This window comes from Anomaloglossus baeobatrachus, chromosome 3 (assembly GCF_048569485.1).
Source record: "Anomaloglossus baeobatrachus isolate aAnoBae1 chromosome 3, aAnoBae1.hap1, whole genome shotgun sequence".
NCBI lineage: Eukaryota > Metazoa > Chordata > Amphibia > Anura > Aromobatidae > Anomaloglossus > Anomaloglossus baeobatrachus.
Genome location: NC_134355.1, coordinates 697,810,210 through 697,830,579, shown reverse-complemented (window position 1 = coordinate 697,830,579; position 20,370 = coordinate 697,810,210). Strand labels below are relative to the sequence as shown.

The window sequence follows — 20,370 nt, the reverse complement described above, 5'->3', positions numbered from 1 at the left end:
GTCTTACCTTAACTATATGCCGCGTTACAGTTGTTGATAAAAGCTTAGTAGGGTTACTGCGCATTATAAGAAAAATGCCAGGGTGCTGTTTTTGTAACACATTAGCACAGTTTATGAGCAAAAGCACACATTTTCAGTGTGGGGGTAGGCATTGGTGGTATAGTGGCAAGAATAGTTGCTTCCCAAGCAATTGACCCGGGTTTGATTCCCGGCCAATGCAGGCCATATAGGTTTCTTTTTTTGCAACATGTTACTTTTTACTAAAAAGAATAAACAAATATGGTGTTGAGGCAGAAAACGTAAAATTCCCTGTGGGTTTACAAGCGTTGGTGGTATAGTGGTGAGCATAGCTGCATTCCAAGCAGTTGACCCGGGTTAGATTCCCGGTCAACGCATTTGGTGATGCTTTTATTCTGTTTAAGGCTCATGGTTTTCGTTTGTTCTTCACACAATTTAGCAATACTGAAAATTAAAATAACAATAATGAAGAGAAAGTTTCTCTGCTTCTATTCAACTGTCTTACCTTAACTATATGCCGCGTTACAGTTGTTGATAAAAGCTTAGTAGGGTTACTGCGCATTATAAGAAAAATGCCAGGGTGCTGTTTTTGTAACACATTAGCACAGTTGATGAGCAAAAGCACACATTTTCAGTGTGGGGGTAGGCATTGGTGGTATAGTGGCGAGAATAGTTGCTTCCCAAGCAATTGACCCGGGTTCGATTCCCGGCCAATGCAGGCGATATAGGTTTCTTTTTTTGCAACATGTTACTTTTTACTAAAAAGAATGAAAAAATATGGTGCTGAGGCATAAAACGTAAAAAACCGTGTGCGTGTTCAAGCGTTGGTGGTATAGTGGTGAGCATAGCTGCCTTCCAAGCAGTTGACCCGGGTTCGATTCCCGGCCAACGCATTTGGTGATGCTTTTATTCTGTTTAAGGCTCATGGTTTTCGTTTGTTCTTCACACAATTTAGCAATACTGAAAATTAAAATAACAATAATGAAGAGAAAGTTTCTCTGCTTCTATTCAACTGTCTTACCTTAACTATATGCCGCGTTACAGTTGTTGATAAAAGCTTAGTAGGGTTACTGCGCATTATAAGAAAAATGCCAGGGTGCTGTTTTTGTAACACATTAGCACAGTTTATGAGCAAAAGCACACATTTTCAGTGTGGGGGTAGGCATTGGTGCTATAGTGGCAAGAATAGTTGCTTCCCAAGCAATTGACCCGGGTTTGATTCCCGGCCAATGCAGGCCATATAGGTTTCTTTTTTTGCAACATGTTACTTTTTACTAAAAAGAATAAACAAATATGGTGTTGAGGCAGAAAACGTAAAATTCCCTGTGGGTTTACAAGCGTTGGTGGTATAGTGGTGAGCATAGCTGCATTCCAAGCAGTTGACCCGGGTTCGATTCCCGGTCAACGCATTTGGTGATGCTTTTATTCTGTTTAAGGCTCATGGTTTTCGTTTGTTCTTCACACAATTTAGCAATACTGAAAATTAAAATAACAATAATGAAGAGAAAGTTTCTCTGCTTCTTTTCAACTGTCTTACCTTAACTATATGCCGCGTTACAGTTGTTGATAAAAGCTTAGTAGGGTTACTGCGCATTATAAGAAAAATGCCAGGGTGCTGTTTTTGTAACACATTAGCACAGTTGATGAGCAAAAGCACACATTTTCAGTGTGGGGGTAGGCATTGGTGGTATAGTGGTGAGAATAGTTGCTTCCCAAGCAATTGACCCGGGTTCGATTCCCGGCCAATGCAGGCGATATAGGTTTCTTTTTTTGCAACATGTTACTTTTTACTAAAAAGAATGAAAAAATATGGTGCTGAGGCATAAAACGTAAAAAACCGTGTGCGTGATCAAGCGTTGGTGGTATAGTGGTGAGCATAGCTGCCTTCCAAGCAGTTGACCCGGGTTCGATTCCCGGCCAACGCATTTGGTGATGCTTTTATTCTGTTTAAGGCTCATGGTTTTCGTTTGTTCTTCACACAATTTAGCAATACTGAAAATTAAAATAACAATAATGAAGAGAAAGTTTCTCTGCTTCTATTCAACTGTCTTACCTTAACTATATGCCGCGTTACAGTTGTTGATAAAAGCTTAGTAGGGTTACTGCGCATTATAAGAAAAATGCCAGGGTGCTGTTTTTGTAACACATTAGCACAGTTTATGAGCAAAAGCACACATTTTCAGTGTGGGGGTAGGCATTGGTGGTATAGTGGCAAGAATAGTTGCTTCCCAAGCAATTGACCCGGGTTTGATTCCCGGCCAATGCAGGCCATATAGGTTTCTTTTTTTGCAACATGTTACTTTTTACTAAAAAGAATAAACAAATATGGTGTTGAGGCAGAAAACGTAAAATTCCCTGTGGGTTTACAAGCGTTGGTGGTATAGTGGTGAGCATAGCTGCATTCCAAGCAGTTGACCCGGGTTAGATTCCCGGTCAACGCATTTGGTGATGCTTTTATTCTGTTTAAGGCTCATGGTTTTCGTTTGTTCTTCACACAATTTAGCAATACTGAAAATTAAAATAACAATAATGAAGAGAAAGTTTCTCTGCTTCTATTCAACTGTCTTACCTTAACTATATGCCGCGTTACAGTTGTTGATAAAAGCTTAGTAGGGTTACTGCGCATTATAAGAAAAATGCCAGGGTGCTGTTTTTGTAACACATTAGCACAGTTTATGAGCAAAAGCACACATTTTCAGTGTGGGGGTAGGCATTGGTGGTATAGTGGCAAGAATAGTTGCTTCCCAAGCAATTGACCCGGGTTCGATTCCCGGCCAATGCAGGCCATATAGGTTTCTTTTTTTGCAACATGTTACTTTTTACTAAAAAGAATGAAAAAATATGGTGCTGAGGCATAAAACGTAAAAAACCGTGTGCGTGTTCAAGCGTTGGTGGTATAGTGGTGAGCATAGCTGCCTTCCAAGCAGTTGACCCGGGTTCGATTCCCGGCCAACGCATTTGGTGATGCTTTTATTCTGTTTAAGGCTCATGGTTTTCGTTTGTTCTTCACACAATTTAGCAATACTGAAAATTAAAATAACAATAATGAAGAGAAAGTTTCTCTGCTTCTATTCAACTGTCTTACCTTAACTATATGCCGCGTTACAGTTGTTGATAAAAGCTTAGTAGGGTTACTGCGCATTATAAGAAAAATGCCAGGGTGCTGTTTTTGTAACACATTAGCACAGTTTATGAGCAAAAGCACACATTTTCAGTGTGGGGGTAGGCATTGGTGCTATAGTGGCAAGAATAGTTGCTTCCCAAGCAATTGACCCGGGTTTGATTCCCGGCCAATGCAGGCCATATAGGTTTCTTTTTTTGCAACATGTTACTTTTTACTAAAAAGAATAAACAAATATGGTGTTGAGGCAGAAAACGTAAAATTCCCTGTGGGTTTACAAGCGTTGGTGGTATAGTGGTGAGCATAGCTGCATTCCAAGCAGTTGACCCGGGTTCGATTCCCGGTCAACGCATTTGGTGATGCTTTTATTCTGTTTAAGGCTCATGGTTTTCGTTTGTTCTTCACACAATTTAGCAATACTGAAAATTAAAATAACAATAATGAAGAGAAAGTTTCTCTGCTTCTTTTCAACTGTCTTACCTTAACTATATGCCGCGTTACAGTTGTTGATAAAAGCTTAGTAGGGTTACTGCGCATTATAAGAAAAATGCCAGGGTGCTGTTTTTGTAACACATTAGCACAGTTGATGAGCAAAAGCACACATTTTCAGTGTGGGGGTAGGCATTGGTGGTATAGTGGTGAGAATAGTTGCTTCCCAAGCAATTGACCCGGGTTCGATTCCCGGCCAATGCAGGCGATATAGGTTTCTTTTTTTGCAACATGTTACTTTTTACTAAAAAGAATGAAAAAATATGGTGCTGAGGCATAAAACGTAAAAAACCGTGTGCGTGATCAAGCGTTGGTGGTATAGTGGTGAGCATAGCTGCCTTCCAAGCAGTTGACCCGGGTTCGATTCCCGGCCAACGCATTTGGTGATGCTTTTATTCTGTTTAAGGCTCATGGTTTTCGTTTGTTCTTCACACAATTTAGCAATACTGAAAATTAAAATAACAATAATGAAGAGAAAGTTTCTCTGCTTCTATTCAACTGTCTTACCTTAACTATATGCCGCGTTACAGTTGTTGATAAAAGCTTAGTAGGGTTACTGCGCATTATAAGAAAAATGCCAGGGTGCTGTTTTTGTAACACATTAGCACAGTTTATGAGCAAAAGCACACATTTTCAGTGTGGGGGTAGGCATTGGTGGTATAGTGGCAAGAATAGTTGCTTCCCAAGCAATTGACCCGGGTTTGATTCCCGGCCAATGCAGGCCATATAGGTTTCTTTTTTTGCAACATGTTACTTTTTACTAAAAAGAATAAACAAATATGGTGTTGAGGCAGAAAACGTAAAATTCCCTGTGGGTTTACAAGCGTTGGTGGTATAGTGGTGAGCATAGCTGCATTCCAAGCAGTTGACCCGGGTTAGATTCCCGGTCAACGCATTTGGTGATGCTTTTATTCTGTTTAAGGCTCATGGTTTTCGTTTGTTCTTCACACAATTTAGCAATACTGAAAATTAAAATAACAATAATGAAGAGAAAGTTTCTCTGCTTCTATTCAACTGTCTTACCTTAACTATATGCCGCGTTACAGTTGTTGATAAAAGCTTAGTAGGGTTACTGCGCATTATAAGAAAAATGCCAGGGTGCTGTTTTTGTAACACATTAGCACAGTTGATGAGCAAAAGCACACATTTTCAGTGCGGGGGTAGGCATTGGTGGTATAGTGGCGAGAATAGTTGCTTCCCAAGCAATTGACCCGGGTTCGATTCCCGGCCAATGCAGGCGATATAGGTTTCTTTTTTTGCAACATGTTACTTTTTACTAAAAAGAATGAAAAAATATGGTGCTGAGGCATAAAACGTAAAAAAACGTGTGCGTGTTTAAGCGTTGGTGGTATAGTGGTGAGCATAGCTGCCTTCCAAGCAGTTGACCCGGGTTCGATTCCCGGCCAACGCATTTGGTGATGCTTTTATTCTGTTTAAGGCTCATGGTTTTCGTTTGTTCTTCACACAATTTAGCAATACTGAAAATTAAAATAACAATAATGAAGAGAAAGTTTCTCTGCTTCTTTTCAACTGTCTTACCTTAACTATATGCCGCGTTACAGTTGTTGATAAAAGCTTAGTAGGGTTACTGCGCATTATAAGAAAAATGCCAGGGTGCTGTTTTTGTAACACATTAGCACAGTTGATGAGCAAAAGCACACATTTTCAGTGTGGGGGTAGGCATTGGTGGTATAGTGGCGAGAATAGTTGCTTCCCAAGCAATTGACCCGGGTTCGATTCCCGGTCAACGCATTTGGTGATGCTTTTATTCTGTTTAAGGCTCATGGTTTTCGTTTGTTCTTCACACAATTTAGCAATACTGAAAATTAAAATAACAATAATGAAGAGAAAGTTTCTCTGCTTCTATTTAACTGTCTTACCTTAACTATATGCCGCGTTACAGTTGTTGATAAAAGCTTAGTAGGGTTACTGCGCATTATAAGAAAAATGCCAGGGTGCTGTTTTTGTAACACATTAGCACAGTTTATGAGCAAAAGCACACATTTTCAGTGTGGGGGTAGGCATTGGTGGTATAGTGGCAAGAATAGTTGCTTCCCAAGCAATTGACCCGGGTTTGATTCCCGGCCAATGCAGGCCATATAGGTTTCTTTTTTTGCAACATGTTACTTTTTACTAAAAAGAATAAACAAATATGGTGTTGAGGCAGAAAACGTAAAAATCCCTGTGGGTTTACAAGCGTTGGTGGTATAGTGGTGAGCATAGCTTCATTCCAAGCAGTTGACCCGGGTTCGATTCCCGGCCAACGCATTTGGTGATGCTTTTATTCTGTTTAAGGCTCATGGTTTTCGTTTGTTCTTCACACAATTTAGCAATACTGAAAATTAAAATAACAATAATGAAGAGAAAGTTTCTCTGCTTCTATTCAACTGTCTTACCTTAACTATATGCCGCGTTACAGTTGTTGATAAAAGCTTAGTAGGGTTACTGCGCATTATAAGAAAAATGCCAGGGTGCTGTTTTTGTAACACATTAGCACAGTTTATGAGCAAAAGCACACATTTTCAGTGTGGGGGTAGGCATTGGTGGTATAGTGGCAAGAATAGTTGCTTCCCAAGCAATTGACCCGGGTTCGATTCCCGGCCAATGCAGGCCATATAGGTTTCTTTTTTTGCAACATGTTACTTTTTACTAAAAAGAATGAAAAAATATGGTGCTGAGGCATAAAACGTAAAAAACCGTGTGCGTGTTCAAGCGTTGGTGGTATAGTGGTGAGCATAGCTGCCTTCCAAGCAGTTGACCCGGGTTCGATTCCCGGCCAACGCATTTGGTGATGCTTTTATTCTGTTTAAGGCTCATGGTTTTCGTTTGTTCTTCACACAATTTAGCAATACTGAAAATTAAAATAACAATAATGAAGAGAAAGTTTCTCTGCTTCTATTCAACTGTCTTACCTTAACTATATGCCGCGTTACAGTTGTTGATAAAAGCTTAGTAGGGTTACTGCGCATTATAAGAAAAATGCCAGGGTGCTGTTTTTGTAACACATTAGCACAGTTTATGAGCAAAAGCACACATTTTCAGTGTGGGGGTAGGCATTGGTGGTATAGTGGCGAGAATAGTTGCTTCCCAAGCAATTGACCCGGGTTCGATTCCCGGCCAATGCAGGCGATATAGGTTTCTTTTTTTGCAACATGTTACTTTTTACTAAAAAGAATGAAAAAATATGGTGCTGAGGCATAAAACGTAAAAAAACGTGTGCGTGTTTAAGCGTTGGTGGTATAGTGGTGAGCATAGCTGCCTTCCAAGCAGTTGACCCGGGTTCGATTCCCGGCCAACGCATTTGGTGATGCTTTTATTCTGTTTAAGGCTCATGGTTTTCGTTTGTTCTTCACACAATTTAGCAATACTGAAAATTAAAATAACAATAATGAAGAGAAAGTTTCTCTGCTTCTTTTCAACTGTCTTACCTTAACTATATGCCGCGTTACAGTTGTTGATAAAAGCTTAGTAGGGTTACTGCGCATTATAAGAAAAATGCCAGGGTGCTGTTTTTGTAACACATTAGCACAGTTGATGAGCAAAAGCACACATTTTCAGTGTGGGGGTAGGCATTGGTGGTATAGTGGCGAGAATAGTTGCTTCCCAAGCAATTGACCCGGGTTCGATTCCCGGTCAACGCATTTGGTGATGCTTTTATTCTGTTTAAGGCTCATGGTTTTCGTTTGTTCTTCACACAATTTAGCAATACTGAAAATTAAAATAACAATAATGAAGAGAAAGTTTCTCTGCTTCTATTTAACTGTCTTACCTTAACTATATGCCGCGTTACAGTTGTTGATAAAAGCTTAGTAGGGTTACTGCGCATTATAAGAAAAATGCCAGGGTGCTGTTTTTGTAACACATTAGCACAGTTTATGAGCAAAAGCACACATTTTCAGTGTGGGGGTAGGCATTGGTGGTATAGTGGCAAGAATAGTTGCTTCCCAAGCAATTGACCCGGGTTTGATTCCCGGCCAATGCAGGCCATATAGGTTTCTTTTTTTGCAACATGTTACTTTTTACTAAAAAGAATAAACAAATATGGTGTTGAGGCAGAAAACGTAAAAATCCCTGTGGGTTTACAAGCGTTGGTGGTATAGTGGTGAGCATAGCTTCATTCCAAGCAGTTGACCCGGGTTCGATTCCCGGCCAACGCATTTGGTGATGCTTTTATTCTGTTTAAGGCTCATGGTTTTCGTTTGTTCTTCACACAATTTAGCAATACTGAAAATTAAAATAACAATAATGAAGAGAAAGTTTCTCTGCTTCTATTCAACTGTCTTACCTTAACTATATGCCGCGTTACAGTTGTTGATAAAAGCTTAGTAGGGTTACTGCGCATTATAAGAAAAATGCCAGGGTGCTGTTTTTGTAACACATTAGCACAGTTTATGAGCAAAAGCACACATTTTCAGTGTGGGGGTAGGCATTGGTGGTATAGTGGCAAGAATAGTTGCTTCCCAAGCAATTGACCCGGGTTCGATTCCCGGCCAATGCAGGCCATATAGGTTTCTTTTTTTGCAACATGTTACTTTTTACTAAAAAGAATGAAAAAATATGGTGCTGAGGCATAAAACGTAAAAAACCGTGTGCGTGTTCAAGCGTTGGTGGTATAGTGGTGAGCATAGCTGCCTTCCAAGCAGTTGACCCGGGTTCGATTCCCGGCCAACGCATTTGGTGATGCTTTTATTCTGTTTAAGGCTCATGGTTTTCGTTTGTTCTTCACACAATTTAGCAATACTGAAAATTAAAATAACAATAATGAAGAGAAAGTTTCTCTGCTTCTATTCAACTGTCTTACCTTAACTATATGCCGCGTTACAGTTGTTGATAAAAGCTTAGTAGGGTTACTGCGCATTATAAGAAAAATGCCAGGGTGCTGTTTTTGTAACACATTAGCACAGTTTATGAGCAAAAGCACACATTTTCAGTGTGGGGGTAGGCATTGGTGCTATAGTGGCAAGAATAGTTGCTTCCCAAGCAATTGACCCGGGTTTGATTCCCGGCCAATGCAGGCCATATAGGTTTCTTTTTTTGCAACATGTTACTTTTTACTAAAAAGAATAAACAAATATGGTGTTGAGGCAGAAAACGTAAAATTCCATGTGGGTTTACAAGCGTTGGTGGTATAGTGGTGAGCATAGCTGCATTCCAAGCAGTTGACCCGGGTTAGATTCCCGGTCAACGCATTTGGTGATGCTTTTATTCTGTTTAAGGCTCATGGTTTTCGTTTGTTCTTCACACAATTTAGCAATACTGAAAATTAAAATAACAATAATGAAGAGAAAGTTTCTCTGCTTCTATTCAACTGTCTTACCTTAACTATATGCCGCGTTACAGTTGTTGATAAAAGCTTAGTAGGGTTACTGCGCATTATAAGAAAAATGCCAGGGTGCTGTTTTTGTAACACATTAGCACAGTTGATGAGCAAAAGCACACATTTTCAGTGTGGGGGTAGGCATTGGTGGTATAGTGGCGAGAATAGTTGCTTCCCAAGCAATTGACCCGGGTTCGATTCCCGGCCAATGCAGGCGATATAGGTTTCTTTTTTTGCAACATTTTACTTTTTACTAAAAAGAATGAAAAAATATGGTGCTGAGGCATAAAACGTAAAAAAACGTGTGCGTGTTTAAGCGTTGGTGGTATAGTGGTGAGCATAGCTGCCTTCCAAGCAGTTGACCCGGGTTCGATTCCCGGCCAACGCATTTGGTGATGCTTTTATTCTGTTTAAGGCTCATGGTTTTCGTTTGTTCTTCACACAATTTAGCAATACTGAAAATTAAAATAACAATAATGAAGAGAAAGTTTCTCTGCTTCTTTTCAACTGTCTTACCTTAACTATATGCCGCGTTACAGTTGTTGATAAAAGCTTAGTAGGGTTACTGCGCATTATAAGAAAAATGCCAGGGTGCTGTTTTTGTAACACATTAGCACAGTTGATGAGCAAAAGCACACATTTTCAGTGTGGGGGTAGGCATTGGTGGTATAGTGGCGAGAATAGTTGCTTCCCAAGCAATTGACCCGGGTTCGATTCCCGGTCAACGCATTTGGTGATGCTTTTATTCTGTTTAAGGCTCATGGTTTTCGTTTGTTCTTCACACAATTTAGCAATACTGAAAATTAAAATAACAATAATGAAGAGAAAGTTTCTCTGCTTCTATTTAACTGTCTTACCTTAACTATATGCCGCGTTACAGTTGTTGATAAAAGCTTAGTAGGGTTACTGCGCATTATAAGAAAAATGCCAGGGTGCTGTTTTTGTAACACATTAGCACAGTTTATGAGCAAAAGCACACATTTTCAGTGTGGGGGTAGGCATTGGTGGTATAGTGGCAAGAATAGTTGCTTCCCAAGCAATTGACCCGGGTTCGATTCCCGGCCAATGCAGGCGATATAGGTTTCTTTTTTTGCAACATGTTACTTTTTACTAAAAAGAATGAAAAAATATGGTGCTGAGGCATAAAACGTAAAAAACCGTGTGCGTGTTTACGCGTTGGTGGTATAGTGGTGAGCATAGCTGCCTTCCAAGCAGTTGACCCGGGTTCGATTCCCGGCCAACGCATTTGGTGATGCTTTTATTCTGTTTAAGGCTCATGGTTTTCGTTTGTTCTTCACACAATTTAGCAATACTGAAAATTAAAATAACAATAATGAAGAGAAAGTTTCTCTGCTTCTTTTCAACTGTCTTACCTTAACTATATGCCGCGTTACAGTTGTTGATAAAAGCTTAGTAGGGTTACTGCGCATTATAAGAAAAATGCCAGGGTGCTGTTTTTGTAACACATTAGCACAGTTGATGAGCAAAAGCACACATTTCTTCAGCGCTCTATTGGGAGACCCAGACGATTGGGGTATAGCTACTGCCCTCCGGAGGCCACACAAAGCACTACACTAAAAAGTGCAAGGCCCCTCCCCTTCTGGCTATACCCCCCTGTGGTATCACGGGTTCTCCAGTTTTCAAGCTTTGTGCGAAGGAGGTCAGACATCCACGCATAGCTCCACAGATTTTAGTCAGCAGTAGCTGCTGACTATTTCGGATGGAAGAAAAGAGGGCCCATATAGGGCCCCCAGCATGCTCCCTTCTCACCCGTGGATGGTGTTGTAAGGTTGAGGTACCTATTGCTGGTACGGAGGCTGGAGCCCACATGCTGCTTTCCTTCCACATCCCCCTGAGGGGCTCTGAGGAAGTGGGATCCTGCCGGCCTCAAAGCTCTGACGCCGGGCTCCATCCACAGACCCATTTGAACCTGCTGGATACGGAGCTGGAGTACCGTTCAGGGACATGGCCCTGCACCATTACAGGTACTCTGTGTCCCCGTACACACAGGCACAGCACACTCCAGACTTGCTGGGTGTGCTAGTGCGCCGGGGACAGTAAAGGGTTACAGTCACTGCAGCTTTGCTGAGTGACTTTGTGTTTTGGGAACTACCGCGCCGGACGCTCCGGGAGCGGCGGCGCGGCTGGGACTTGTAGTTCGCCGGGGACTGGGCGCCGACCGCGCTTTTACGGCGGCGGCGCTTATAAATCCAGTCCCCGGCTTCTGCGGCCTAGTGCCGCTTCGTTCCCGCCCCCTCCCTGTCACTCAGGGAAGGGGACAGGCGCTGAGCAATCAGCAGCGCCGAGGGCTGGAGCCTTTTTACATGCTCCAGCCCTCTCACTGCACACTGTCGGACGCCGGATTCCCGCTCTGCCTTGGGGGCACGCCCACGGCCCGCCCCTCCTCACATGAGCTGGGGAAGAAGCCGGCAGCCATTACTGCAGTCCGAGCTCGGACTTTCGGCACCAAGGCAGGACAGTGGCGATCATACACCCGCTTATAGGCGGGCGGTAAGAGGCACACATAGTGCTGACCACGATATAACTGCAGTGTGTACATGTGTTGTTTTTTACTGCATAGGTCGCTATATGCCCGCTTGGGGAGCGACACATCAGCAGCAGGAAAGCAGGTGTGCTAAGGCACAGGCTTTCTAGGCTGCTTGTATTGCACGACTGAGGTGTTCATTTGTGTTTATGCTTATATGCTATACATTGCACTGTACAGTCGCTAGTCTTAGCTATATTCTCCTAGAATGGCTAGACTACAGCGGCAGAAAACCAAGGGTGCTGGGGCACAGGTTTTTTTCTATGCTGCTTGTATTGCACGGGCTGCAGTGTGCATTTGTACTTGTGCTTGTATGCTATACATAGCACTGTATAGTCACTCTTCTGGGCCATATTCCCCGAGATGACTAGTCTACAGCAGCAGAAGAGCTGGGGTGCCAGGGCACAGGCTTCTATGCTGCTTGTATTGCATGTGCTGCAGTGTTCATTTGTACTTGTGCTTGTATGCTATACATTGCACTGTAGGGTCACTCTTCTGGGCTATATTCCCCTAGATGACTAGTATACAGCAGCAGAAGAGCAGGGGTGCCAGGGCACAGGCTTCTATGCTGCTTGTATTGCTTGTGCTGCAGTGGTCTTTTGTACTTTATGCCTGTATGCTATACATTGCAATGTACGGTCACCAATCTTGGCTATATACTTCTAGATAGCTAGTCGGCAGCGGCAAAAAAGCAACACAGATTTCAGTGCTGTTTTTACTACATGGGATGCTGTTCATGACACCGTCCCATTGTGTGCATGCTCCCCTGTAGCACGTCGTCTGCCGGGGTCTCTAGCACTTCGTCTGCCGGGGCTCTACTAGTTGTGGCCAAAGAAACCTCCTGTCAACCCTGTCCATGGACAGGGACGGAGTAGTCATAATATAGAGACTTGCACCCATGGGCAATCTACGTGACCAAAAGGCAGCTCTTCAGGGCTTTGATACTGACATCGCTCTCAATCCGGATACACCGGGTGGTAACGCCATACGGAATGATCCTATACCGTCCATCAATGGAAGGTTGGATCTTTCTCCCTCAGCTCCCCCAGTGGAGATAGGAGACGAACAGGAGAAGTTCCTTTTCAGTATCTCACGCAGATATTGAGTATTTTTCTGGCCACGCTGACTTCAGAGAAGCAGTCCAGGAACACCACGCTTACCAGATAAGCGTCTTCTCCAAACGTTTTTAGGATACACGTTATCCCTTTTCCCCTGACGTGGTCAGCGCTGGACCCAGGGTCCAAAGGTGGATTCTCCAATCTCCAGGCTTGCATATAGAGCCATAGTTGCACTGGAGATGGGGCTTCACTTAAAGATGCCATTCACAGACAGATGGACTCTGGTTGAAATCTGTCTAGGAGGCTATCGGCGTGTCGGTTGCTCCGGCATACACAGCCGTATTGGCAACCTAACCTTTTCAGCTGTTCTTGCGCAGCTGACCTTGAGCAGGGACATCTGTACCGCAGAGGCGTCCGTAACCCCGCAATGTCTGCACTGCGACTTACCCTGTTAATACTGTCCTAAAAGTACAGTCGAGGTTTCGGTCCTTCCCAAGCTCCGGCAGGTCCCAATTGTCCTCGTGCAAAAGGGCTACAAAACCTCAGACGGGCTCAGATTCCGGCCGGGCTCAATCTCGCCCAAGGAAGGCAGTCGGAGGAACCGCTACCAAGGCGGTCTCCTCAGGACTCTCAGCTCTCTCTCTCTCTCTCTCCGCATCCGCGGTTGATGGCAGACTCCCCCGCCTTTGGCGACATTTAGCTGCCACAGGTCACAGACCGGTGGGTGACGGACATTGTGCTCACGTGCACAGGACAGTGTTCTGTTCTCGTCCTCCGACTCCATTCTTCAGAACGGCCCCACCTCTCCACCGAGCAGATGCCCTGCTGCAGGCGGTGGACGCTCTAAGAGCAGAAGGAGTGGTAATCCCTGTCCCCCCTCAGGAACGAGGGCGAGGGTTTGTACTCCAATCTCTTTGTGGCTCCAAAACTGGACGGTTCCTTCCGTCCTGTTCTGGTCCTGAAACTGCTCAACGAGCATGCGAACGCCAGGCGGTTCCGGATGGGATCCCTCCGATCCGTCATTGCCTCAATGTCTCGAGGAGACTTCCTTGCCTCAACAGACATCAAAGATGCCTATCTCCACGTGCCAATTGCTACGGAGCACCAACGTTTTCTACGTTTTGTGATAGGAGACGAACATCTTCAGTTCGTAGCTCTGCCATTCAGTCTGGCGACAGCCCACACGGGTGTTCACCAAGGTCATGGCAGCAGTGGTAGCAGTCTTGCACTCTCAGGGACACCCGGTGATCCCGTACTTGGACGATCTACTCGTCAAAGCACCCTCCCTCGAAGCATGCCAACGCAGCCTGAATGTTACGCTGGAGACTCTCCAGACTTTCGGGTGGATCATCAATTTGGCAAGGTCAAATCTGTCTCCGACTCAATCACTAACGTATCTCGGCATGGAGTTTCATACTCTATCAGCCATAGTGAAGCTTCCGCTGAACCAGCAGCGTTCACTGCAGACAGAGGTGCAGTCTCTCCTTCAAGGCCAGTCGCACCCCTTAAGGCGCCTCATGCACTTCCTAAGGAAGATGGTGGCAGTCATCGAGGCAGTTCTCTTTGCGCAGTTTCATCTGCGCCAACGGCAATGGGACATTCTCCGCCAATGGGATGGGCAGTCAACCTCCCTGGACGGGAAGTCTCCCTTTCCCTGACGGCCGAGGACTCTCTGCAATAGTGGCTTATTCCCACCTCATTGTCATAGCCCCCATCCTGGGCAGGGGTCACGACAGATACGAGTCTGTCAGGGTGGGGAGCAGTTTGTCTCCGCCACATGGCTCAGGGGACGTGGACTCAGCAGGAGTCCACCCTTCAGATCGATGTTCTGGAAATCGGGGCAGGGTATCTTACCCTATTAGCTTTCCAGAAGTGGCTAGAAAGAGAGCAGATCCGAATCCAGTCGGACATCTCCACAGCGGTGGCATACATCAACCACCAAGGAGGGACACGCAGTCAGCAGCCTTCCGGGAAGTCCGGCGAATCCTCATGTGGGTGGAGGACACAGCATCCACCATATCCGCAGTTCACATCCCGGGCGTAGAAAACTGGGAAGCAGACTTCCTCAGTCGCCAGGGCATGGACGCGGGGGAATGGTCCCTTCACCCGGACGTGTTTCAGGAAATCTGTTGCCGCTGGGGGGTGCCGGACGTCGACCTAATGGCGTCTCGGCACACCAACAAGGTCCCGGCATTTATGGCACGATCGCGCGATCACAGAGCTCTGGCGGTGGACGCCTTAGTGCAAGATTGGTCGCAGTTCTGGCTCACATATGTGTTTCCACCTCTGGCACTCTTGCCCAGAGTACTGCGCAAAAATCAGATCCGATTGCAGCCGCGTCATACTCGTCGCACCAGACTGGCCGAGGAGATCGTGGTACCCGGATCTGTGGCATCTCACGGTCGGCCGACCGGGGTCACTACCAGACCGACCAGACTTACTGTCTCAAGGGCCGTTTTCTCCATCGGAATTCTGCGGCCCTGAACCTGACTGTGTGGCCTTTGTGTCCTGGATCCTAGCGTCTTCAGGATTATCCCAAGGGGTCGTTGCCACCATGAGACAGGCTAGGAAGCCCACGTCTGCTAAGATCTACCACAGAACGTGGAAGATTTTCTTAATCTGGTGCTCTACTCAGGGAGTGTCTCCCTGGCCATTTGCATTGCCTACTTTTCTTTCCTTCCTACAATAGGAGTTAGAAAAGGGCTTGTCGCTAGACTCCCTCAAAGGGCAAGTCTCAGCACTATCCGTGTTTTTTCAGAAGCGTCTAGCACGTCTTTCTAAGGTGCGCACGTTCCCGCAGGGGGTTTGTCATATCGTACCCCCGTACAAGCGGCCGTTAGATCCATGGGATCTGAACAGGGTTCTAGTTGCTCTCCAGAAGCCGCCTTTCGAGCCTCTGAAGGAAGTTTCCTTTTCTCGCCTGTCACAGAAGGTGGCGTTTCTCGTTGCGATCACATCGCTTCGGCGAGTGTCTGAGCTGGCAGCTCTGTCATCCAAGGCTCCCTTCCTGGTGTTTTCACCAGGACAAGGTAGTGCTGCGCATCATTCCGGAGTTTCTCCCTAAGGTCGTATCCTCGTTTCATCTTAATCAGGATATCTCCTTACCGTCCTTTTGCACTCATCCGGTTCACCGGTATGAGAATGTTTACGTTTGCTAGATCTGGTGAGAGCACTCAGAATCTACATTTCCCGCACGGCGCCCATACGCCGTTCCGATGCCCTTGTCGCTGGTACGCGCAAGAGGTTGCAGGCTTCTAAAGCCACCCTGGCTCGATGGATCAAAGAACCAATTCTGGAAGCCTACCATTCTGCAGGGCTTCCGGTTCTTTCAGGGCTGAAAGCCCATTCAACCAGAGCCGTGGGTGCGTCCTGGGCGCTACGACACCAGGCTTCGGCTCAACAGGTGTGCCAGGCAGCTACCTGGTCGAGTCTGCACACTTTCACCAAACATTATCAGGTGCATACCTATGCTTCGGCGGATGCCAGCTTAGGTAGAAGAGTCCTGCAGGTGGCAGTGACATCCCCGTAGGGGAGGGCTGTTTTGCAGCTCTAACATGAGGTATCTCTTTACCCACCCAGGGACAGCTTTTGGACGTCCCAATCGTCTGGGTCTCCCAATAGAGCGCTGAAGAAGAAGAAGGGAATTTTGTTACTTACCGTAAATTCCTTTTCTTCTAGCTCTTATTGGGAGACCCAGCACCCGCCCTGTTGTCCTTCGGGATTTCTTGGTTGTTTGCGGGTACACATGTTGTTCATGTTGAACGGTTTTTCAGTTCTCCGACGTTATTCGGAGTTAATTTGTTTAAACCAGTTATTGGCTTCCTCCTTCTTGCTTTGGCACTAAAACTGGAGAACCCGTGATACCACGGGGGGGTATAGCCAGAAGGGGAGGGGCCTTGCACTTTTTAGTGTAGTGCTTTGTGTGGCCTCCGGAGGGCAGTAGCTATACCCCAATCGTCTGGGTCTCCCAATAAGAGCTAGAAGAAAAGGAATTTACGGTAAGTAACAAAATTCCCTTCTTTCAGTGTGGGGGTAGGCATTGGTGGTATAGTGGCGAGAATAGTTGCTTCCCAAGCAATTGACCCGGGTTCGATTCCCGGTCAACGCATTTGGTGATGCTTTCATTCTGTTTAAGGCTCATGGTTTTCGTTTGTTCTTCACACAATTTAGCAATACTGAAAATTAAAATAACAATAATGAAGAGAAAGTTTCTCTGCTTCTATTTAACTGTCTTACCTTAACTATATGCCGCGTTACAGTTGTTGATAAAAGCTTAGTAGGGTTACTGCGCATTATAAGAAAAATGCCAGGGTGCTGTTTTTGTAACACATTAGCACAGTTTATGAGCAAAAGCACACATTTTCAGTGTGGGGGTAGGCATTGGTGGTATAGTGGCAAGAATAGTTGCTTCCCAAGCAATTGACCCGGGTTTGATTCCCGGCCAATGCAGGCCATATATTTTTCTTTTTTTGCAACATGTTACTTTTTACTAAAAAGAATAAACAAATATGGTGTTGAGGCAGAAAACGTAAAATTCCCTGTGGGTTTACAAGCGTTGGTGGTATAGTGGTGAGCATAGCTGCATTCCAAGCAGTTGACCCGGGTTAGATTCCCGGTCAACGCATTTGGTGATGCTTTTATTCTGTTTAAGGCTCATGGTTTTCGTTTGTTCTTCACACAATTTAGCAATACTGAAAATTAAAATAACAATAATGAAGAGAAAGTTTCTCTGCTTCTATTCAACTGTCTTACCTTAACTATATGCCGCGTTACAGTTGTTGATAAAAGCTTAGTAGGGTTACTGCGCATTATAAGAAAAATGCCAGGGTGCTGTTTTTGTAACACATTAGCACAGTTGATGAGCAAAAGCACACATTTTCAGTGTGGGGGTAGGCATTGGTGGTATAGTGGCGAGAATAGTTGCTTCCCAAGCAATTGACCCGGGTTCGATTCCCGGCCAATGCAGGCGATATAGGTTTCTTTTTTTGCAACATGTTACTTTTTACTAAAAAGAATGAAAAAATATGGTGCTGAGGCATAAAACGTAAAAAACCGTGTGCGTGATCAAGCGTTGGTGGTATAGTGGTGAGCATAGCTGCATTCCAAGCAGTTGACCCGGGTTTGATTCCCGGCCAACGCATTTGGTGATGCTTTTATTCTGTTTAAGGCTCATGGTTTTCGTTTGTTCTTCACACAATTTAGCAATACTGAAAATTAAAATAACAATAATGAAGAGAAAGTTTCTCTGCTTCTATTCAACTGTCTTACCTTAACTATATGCCGCGTTACAGTTGTTGATAAAAGCTTAGTAGGGTTACTGCGCATTATAAGAAAAATGCCAGGGTGCTGTTTTTGTAACACATTAGCACAGTTTATGAGCAAAAGCACACATTTTCAGTGTGGGGGTAGGCATTGGTGGTATAGTGGCAAGAATAGTTGCTTCCCAAGCAATTGACCCGGGTTCGATTCCCGGCCAATGCAGGCGATATAGGTTTCTTTTTTTGCAACATGTTACTTTTTACTAAAAAGAATGAAAAAATATGGTGCTGAGGCATAAAACGTAAAAAACCGTGTGCGTGATCAAGCGTTGGTGGTATAGTGGTGAGCATAGCTGCCTTCCAAGCAGTTGACCCGGGTTCGATTCCCGGCCAACGCATTTGGTGATGCTTTTATTCTGTTTAAGGCTCATGGTTTTCGTTTGTTCTTCACACAATTTAGCAATACTGAAAATTAAAATAACAATAATGAAGAGAAAGTTTCTCTGCTTCTATTCAACTGTCTTACCTTAACTATATGCCGCGTTACAGTTGTTGATAAAAGCTTAGTAGGGTTACTGCGCATTATAAGAAAAATGCCAGGGTGCTGTTTTTGTAACACATTAGCACAGTTTATGAGCAAAAGCACACATTTTCAGTGTGGGGGTAGGCATTGGTAGTATAGTGGCAAGAATAGTTGCTTCCCAAGCAATTGACCCGGGTTTGATTCCCGGCCAATGCAGGCCATATAGGTTTCTTTTTTTGCAACATGTTACTTTTTACTAAAAAGAATAAACAAATATGGTGTTGAGGCAGAAAACGTAAAATTCCCTGTGGGTTTACAAGCGTTGGTGGTATAGTGGTGAGCATAGCTGCATTCCAAGCAGTTGACCCGGGTTAGATTCCCGGTCAACGCATTTGGTGATGCTTTTATTCTGTTTAAGGCTCATGGTTTTCGTTTGTTCTTCACACAATTTAGCAATACTGAAAATTAAAATAACAATAATGAAGAGAAAGTTTCTCTGCTTCTATTCAACTGTCTTACCTTAACTATATGCCGCGTTACAGTTGTTGATAAAAGCTTAGTAGGGTTACTGCGCATTATAAGAAAAATGCCAGGGTGCTGTTTTTGTAACACATTAGCACAGTTGATGAGCAAAAGCACACATTTTCAGTGTGGGGGTAGGCATTGGTAGTATAGTGGCAAGAATAGTTGCTTCCCAAGCAATTGACCCGGGTTTGATTCCCGGCCAATGCAGGCCATATAGGTTTCTTTTTTTGCAACATGTTACTTTTTACTAAAAAGAATGAAAAAATATGGTGCTGAGGCATAAAACGTAAAAAACCGTGTGCGTGATCAAGCGTTGGTGGTATAGTGGTGAGCATAGCTGCATTCCAAGCAGTTGACCCGGGTTTGATTCCCGGCCAACGCATTTGGTGATGCTTTTATTCTGTTTAAGGCTCATGGTTTTCGTTTGTTCTTCACACAATTTAGCAATACTGAAAATTAAAATAACAATAATGAAGAGAAAGTTTCTCTGCTTCTATTCAACTGTCTTACCTTAACTATATGCCGCGTTACAGTTGTTGATAAAAGCTTAGTAGGGTTACTGCGCATTATAAGAAAAATGCCAGGGTGCTGTTTTTGTAACACATTAGCACAGTTTATGAGCAAAAGCACACATTTTCAGTGTGGGGGTAGGCATTGGTGGTATAGTGGCAAGAATAGTTGCTTCCCAAGCAATTGACCCGGGTTCGATTCCCGGCCAATGCAGGCGATATAGGTTTCTTTTTTTGCAACATGTTACTTTTTACTAAAAAGAATGAAAAAATATGGTGCTGAGGCATAAAACGTAAAAAACCGTGTGCGTGATCAAGCGTTGGTGGTATAGTGGTGAGCATAGCTGCCTTCCAAGCAGTTGACCCGGGTTCGATTCCCGGCCAACGCATTTGGTGATGCTTTTATTCTGTTTAAGGCTCATGGTTTTCGTTTGTTCTTCACACAATTTAGCAATACTGAAAATTAAAATAACAATAATGAAGAGAAAGTTTCTCTGCTTCTATTCAACTGTCTTACCTTAACTATATGCCGCGTTACAGTTGTTGATAAAAGCTTAGTAGGGTTACTGCGCATTATAAGAAAAATGCCAGGGTGCTGTTTTTGTAACACATTAGCACAGTTTATGAGCAAAAGCACACATTTTCAGTGTGGGGGTAGGCATTGGTAGTATAGTGGCAAGAATAGTTGCTTCCCAAGCAATTGACCCGAGTTTGATTCCCGGCCAATGCAGGCCATATAGGTTTCTTTTTTTGCAACATGTTACTTTTTACTAAAAAGAATAAACAAATATGGTGTTGAGGCAGAAAACGTAAAATTCCCTGTGGGTTTACAAGCGTTGGTGGTATAGTGGTGAGCATAGCTGCATTCCAAGCAGTTGACCCGGGTTAGATTCCCGGTCAACGCATTTGGTGATGCTTTTATTCTGTTTAAGGCTCATGGTTTTCGTTTGTTCTTCACACAATTTAGCAATACTGAAAATTAAAATAACAATAATGAAGAGAAAGTT

At 44.1% G+C, this 20,370-nt stretch overlaps 33 non-coding genes across 33 annotated transcripts; all 33 read left to right on the top strand.

Annotated features, from left to right (window-relative positions):
* Positions 1-148: 148 nt before the first annotated feature.
* Positions 149-220, top strand: TRNAG-CCC (transfer RNA glycine (anticodon CCC)). Its single transcript has one exon. It is a non-coding gene; the product is annotated as a tRNA-Gly (tRNA).
* A 444-nt stretch (positions 221-664) lies between these two features.
* On the top strand, positions 665-736 carry TRNAG-CCC (transfer RNA glycine (anticodon CCC)). Its single transcript has one exon. It is a non-coding gene; the product is annotated as a tRNA-Gly (tRNA).
* A 103-nt stretch (positions 737-839) lies between these two features.
* TRNAG-UCC (transfer RNA glycine (anticodon UCC)) lies at positions 840-911 on the top strand. The gene has a single exon. It is a non-coding gene; the product is annotated as a tRNA-Gly (tRNA).
* Positions 912-1,696: 785 nt separating this feature from the next.
* Positions 1,697-1,768, top strand: TRNAG-CCC (transfer RNA glycine (anticodon CCC)). Its single transcript has one exon. It is a non-coding gene; the product is annotated as a tRNA-Gly (tRNA).
* A 103-nt stretch (positions 1,769-1,871) lies between these two features.
* Positions 1,872-1,943, top strand: TRNAG-UCC (transfer RNA glycine (anticodon UCC)). The gene has a single exon. It is a non-coding gene; the product is annotated as a tRNA-Gly (tRNA).
* A 269-nt stretch (positions 1,944-2,212) lies between these two features.
* On the top strand, positions 2,213-2,284 carry TRNAG-CCC (transfer RNA glycine (anticodon CCC)). Its single transcript has one exon. It is a non-coding gene; the product is annotated as a tRNA-Gly (tRNA).
* A 444-nt stretch (positions 2,285-2,728) lies between these two features.
* TRNAG-CCC (transfer RNA glycine (anticodon CCC)) lies at positions 2,729-2,800 on the top strand. The gene has a single exon. It is a non-coding gene; the product is annotated as a tRNA-Gly (tRNA).
* A 103-nt stretch (positions 2,801-2,903) lies between these two features.
* TRNAG-UCC (transfer RNA glycine (anticodon UCC)) lies at positions 2,904-2,975 on the top strand. Its single transcript has one exon. It is a non-coding gene; the product is annotated as a tRNA-Gly (tRNA).
* Positions 2,976-3,760: 785 nt separating this feature from the next.
* On the top strand, positions 3,761-3,832 carry TRNAG-CCC (transfer RNA glycine (anticodon CCC)). Its single transcript has one exon. It is a non-coding gene; the product is annotated as a tRNA-Gly (tRNA).
* A 103-nt stretch (positions 3,833-3,935) lies between these two features.
* TRNAG-UCC (transfer RNA glycine (anticodon UCC)) lies at positions 3,936-4,007 on the top strand. Its single transcript has one exon. It is a non-coding gene; the product is annotated as a tRNA-Gly (tRNA).
* Positions 4,008-4,276: 269 nt separating this feature from the next.
* Positions 4,277-4,348, top strand: TRNAG-CCC (transfer RNA glycine (anticodon CCC)). The gene has a single exon. It is a non-coding gene; the product is annotated as a tRNA-Gly (tRNA).
* A 444-nt stretch (positions 4,349-4,792) lies between these two features.
* On the top strand, positions 4,793-4,864 carry TRNAG-CCC (transfer RNA glycine (anticodon CCC)). The gene has a single exon. It is a non-coding gene; the product is annotated as a tRNA-Gly (tRNA).
* Positions 4,865-4,967: 103 nt separating this feature from the next.
* Positions 4,968-5,039, top strand: TRNAG-UCC (transfer RNA glycine (anticodon UCC)). Its single transcript has one exon. It is a non-coding gene; the product is annotated as a tRNA-Gly (tRNA).
* A 610-nt stretch (positions 5,040-5,649) lies between these two features.
* On the top strand, positions 5,650-5,721 carry TRNAG-CCC (transfer RNA glycine (anticodon CCC)). Its single transcript has one exon. It is a non-coding gene; the product is annotated as a tRNA-Gly (tRNA).
* Positions 5,722-6,165: 444 nt separating this feature from the next.
* TRNAG-CCC (transfer RNA glycine (anticodon CCC)) lies at positions 6,166-6,237 on the top strand. Its single transcript has one exon. It is a non-coding gene; the product is annotated as a tRNA-Gly (tRNA).
* A 103-nt stretch (positions 6,238-6,340) lies between these two features.
* On the top strand, positions 6,341-6,412 carry TRNAG-UCC (transfer RNA glycine (anticodon UCC)). The gene has a single exon. It is a non-coding gene; the product is annotated as a tRNA-Gly (tRNA).
* Positions 6,413-6,681: 269 nt separating this feature from the next.
* On the top strand, positions 6,682-6,753 carry TRNAG-CCC (transfer RNA glycine (anticodon CCC)). The gene has a single exon. It is a non-coding gene; the product is annotated as a tRNA-Gly (tRNA).
* Positions 6,754-6,856: 103 nt separating this feature from the next.
* Positions 6,857-6,928, top strand: TRNAG-UCC (transfer RNA glycine (anticodon UCC)). The gene has a single exon. It is a non-coding gene; the product is annotated as a tRNA-Gly (tRNA).
* A 610-nt stretch (positions 6,929-7,538) lies between these two features.
* TRNAG-CCC (transfer RNA glycine (anticodon CCC)) lies at positions 7,539-7,610 on the top strand. Its single transcript has one exon. It is a non-coding gene; the product is annotated as a tRNA-Gly (tRNA).
* A 444-nt stretch (positions 7,611-8,054) lies between these two features.
* Positions 8,055-8,126, top strand: TRNAG-CCC (transfer RNA glycine (anticodon CCC)). The gene has a single exon. It is a non-coding gene; the product is annotated as a tRNA-Gly (tRNA).
* A 103-nt stretch (positions 8,127-8,229) lies between these two features.
* On the top strand, positions 8,230-8,301 carry TRNAG-UCC (transfer RNA glycine (anticodon UCC)). The gene has a single exon. It is a non-coding gene; the product is annotated as a tRNA-Gly (tRNA).
* Positions 8,302-9,086: 785 nt separating this feature from the next.
* On the top strand, positions 9,087-9,158 carry TRNAG-CCC (transfer RNA glycine (anticodon CCC)). Its single transcript has one exon. It is a non-coding gene; the product is annotated as a tRNA-Gly (tRNA).
* A 103-nt stretch (positions 9,159-9,261) lies between these two features.
* TRNAG-UCC (transfer RNA glycine (anticodon UCC)) lies at positions 9,262-9,333 on the top strand. Its single transcript has one exon. It is a non-coding gene; the product is annotated as a tRNA-Gly (tRNA).
* A 610-nt stretch (positions 9,334-9,943) lies between these two features.
* TRNAG-CCC (transfer RNA glycine (anticodon CCC)) lies at positions 9,944-10,015 on the top strand. The gene has a single exon. It is a non-coding gene; the product is annotated as a tRNA-Gly (tRNA).
* A 103-nt stretch (positions 10,016-10,118) lies between these two features.
* On the top strand, positions 10,119-10,190 carry TRNAG-UCC (transfer RNA glycine (anticodon UCC)). The gene has a single exon. It is a non-coding gene; the product is annotated as a tRNA-Gly (tRNA).
* A 6,735-nt stretch (positions 10,191-16,925) lies between these two features.
* On the top strand, positions 16,926-16,997 carry TRNAG-CCC (transfer RNA glycine (anticodon CCC)). Its single transcript has one exon. It is a non-coding gene; the product is annotated as a tRNA-Gly (tRNA).
* Positions 16,998-17,441: 444 nt separating this feature from the next.
* Positions 17,442-17,513, top strand: TRNAG-CCC (transfer RNA glycine (anticodon CCC)). Its single transcript has one exon. It is a non-coding gene; the product is annotated as a tRNA-Gly (tRNA).
* A 444-nt stretch (positions 17,514-17,957) lies between these two features.
* On the top strand, positions 17,958-18,029 carry TRNAG-CCC (transfer RNA glycine (anticodon CCC)). The gene has a single exon. It is a non-coding gene; the product is annotated as a tRNA-Gly (tRNA).
* A 103-nt stretch (positions 18,030-18,132) lies between these two features.
* TRNAG-UCC (transfer RNA glycine (anticodon UCC)) lies at positions 18,133-18,204 on the top strand. The gene has a single exon. It is a non-coding gene; the product is annotated as a tRNA-Gly (tRNA).
* Positions 18,205-18,473: 269 nt separating this feature from the next.
* Positions 18,474-18,545, top strand: TRNAG-CCC (transfer RNA glycine (anticodon CCC)). Its single transcript has one exon. It is a non-coding gene; the product is annotated as a tRNA-Gly (tRNA).
* Positions 18,546-18,989: 444 nt separating this feature from the next.
* On the top strand, positions 18,990-19,061 carry TRNAG-CCC (transfer RNA glycine (anticodon CCC)). The gene has a single exon. It is a non-coding gene; the product is annotated as a tRNA-Gly (tRNA).
* Positions 19,062-19,505: 444 nt separating this feature from the next.
* On the top strand, positions 19,506-19,577 carry TRNAG-CCC (transfer RNA glycine (anticodon CCC)). Its single transcript has one exon. It is a non-coding gene; the product is annotated as a tRNA-Gly (tRNA).
* A 103-nt stretch (positions 19,578-19,680) lies between these two features.
* On the top strand, positions 19,681-19,752 carry TRNAG-UCC (transfer RNA glycine (anticodon UCC)). The gene has a single exon. It is a non-coding gene; the product is annotated as a tRNA-Gly (tRNA).
* Positions 19,753-20,370: the final 618 nt, after the last annotated feature.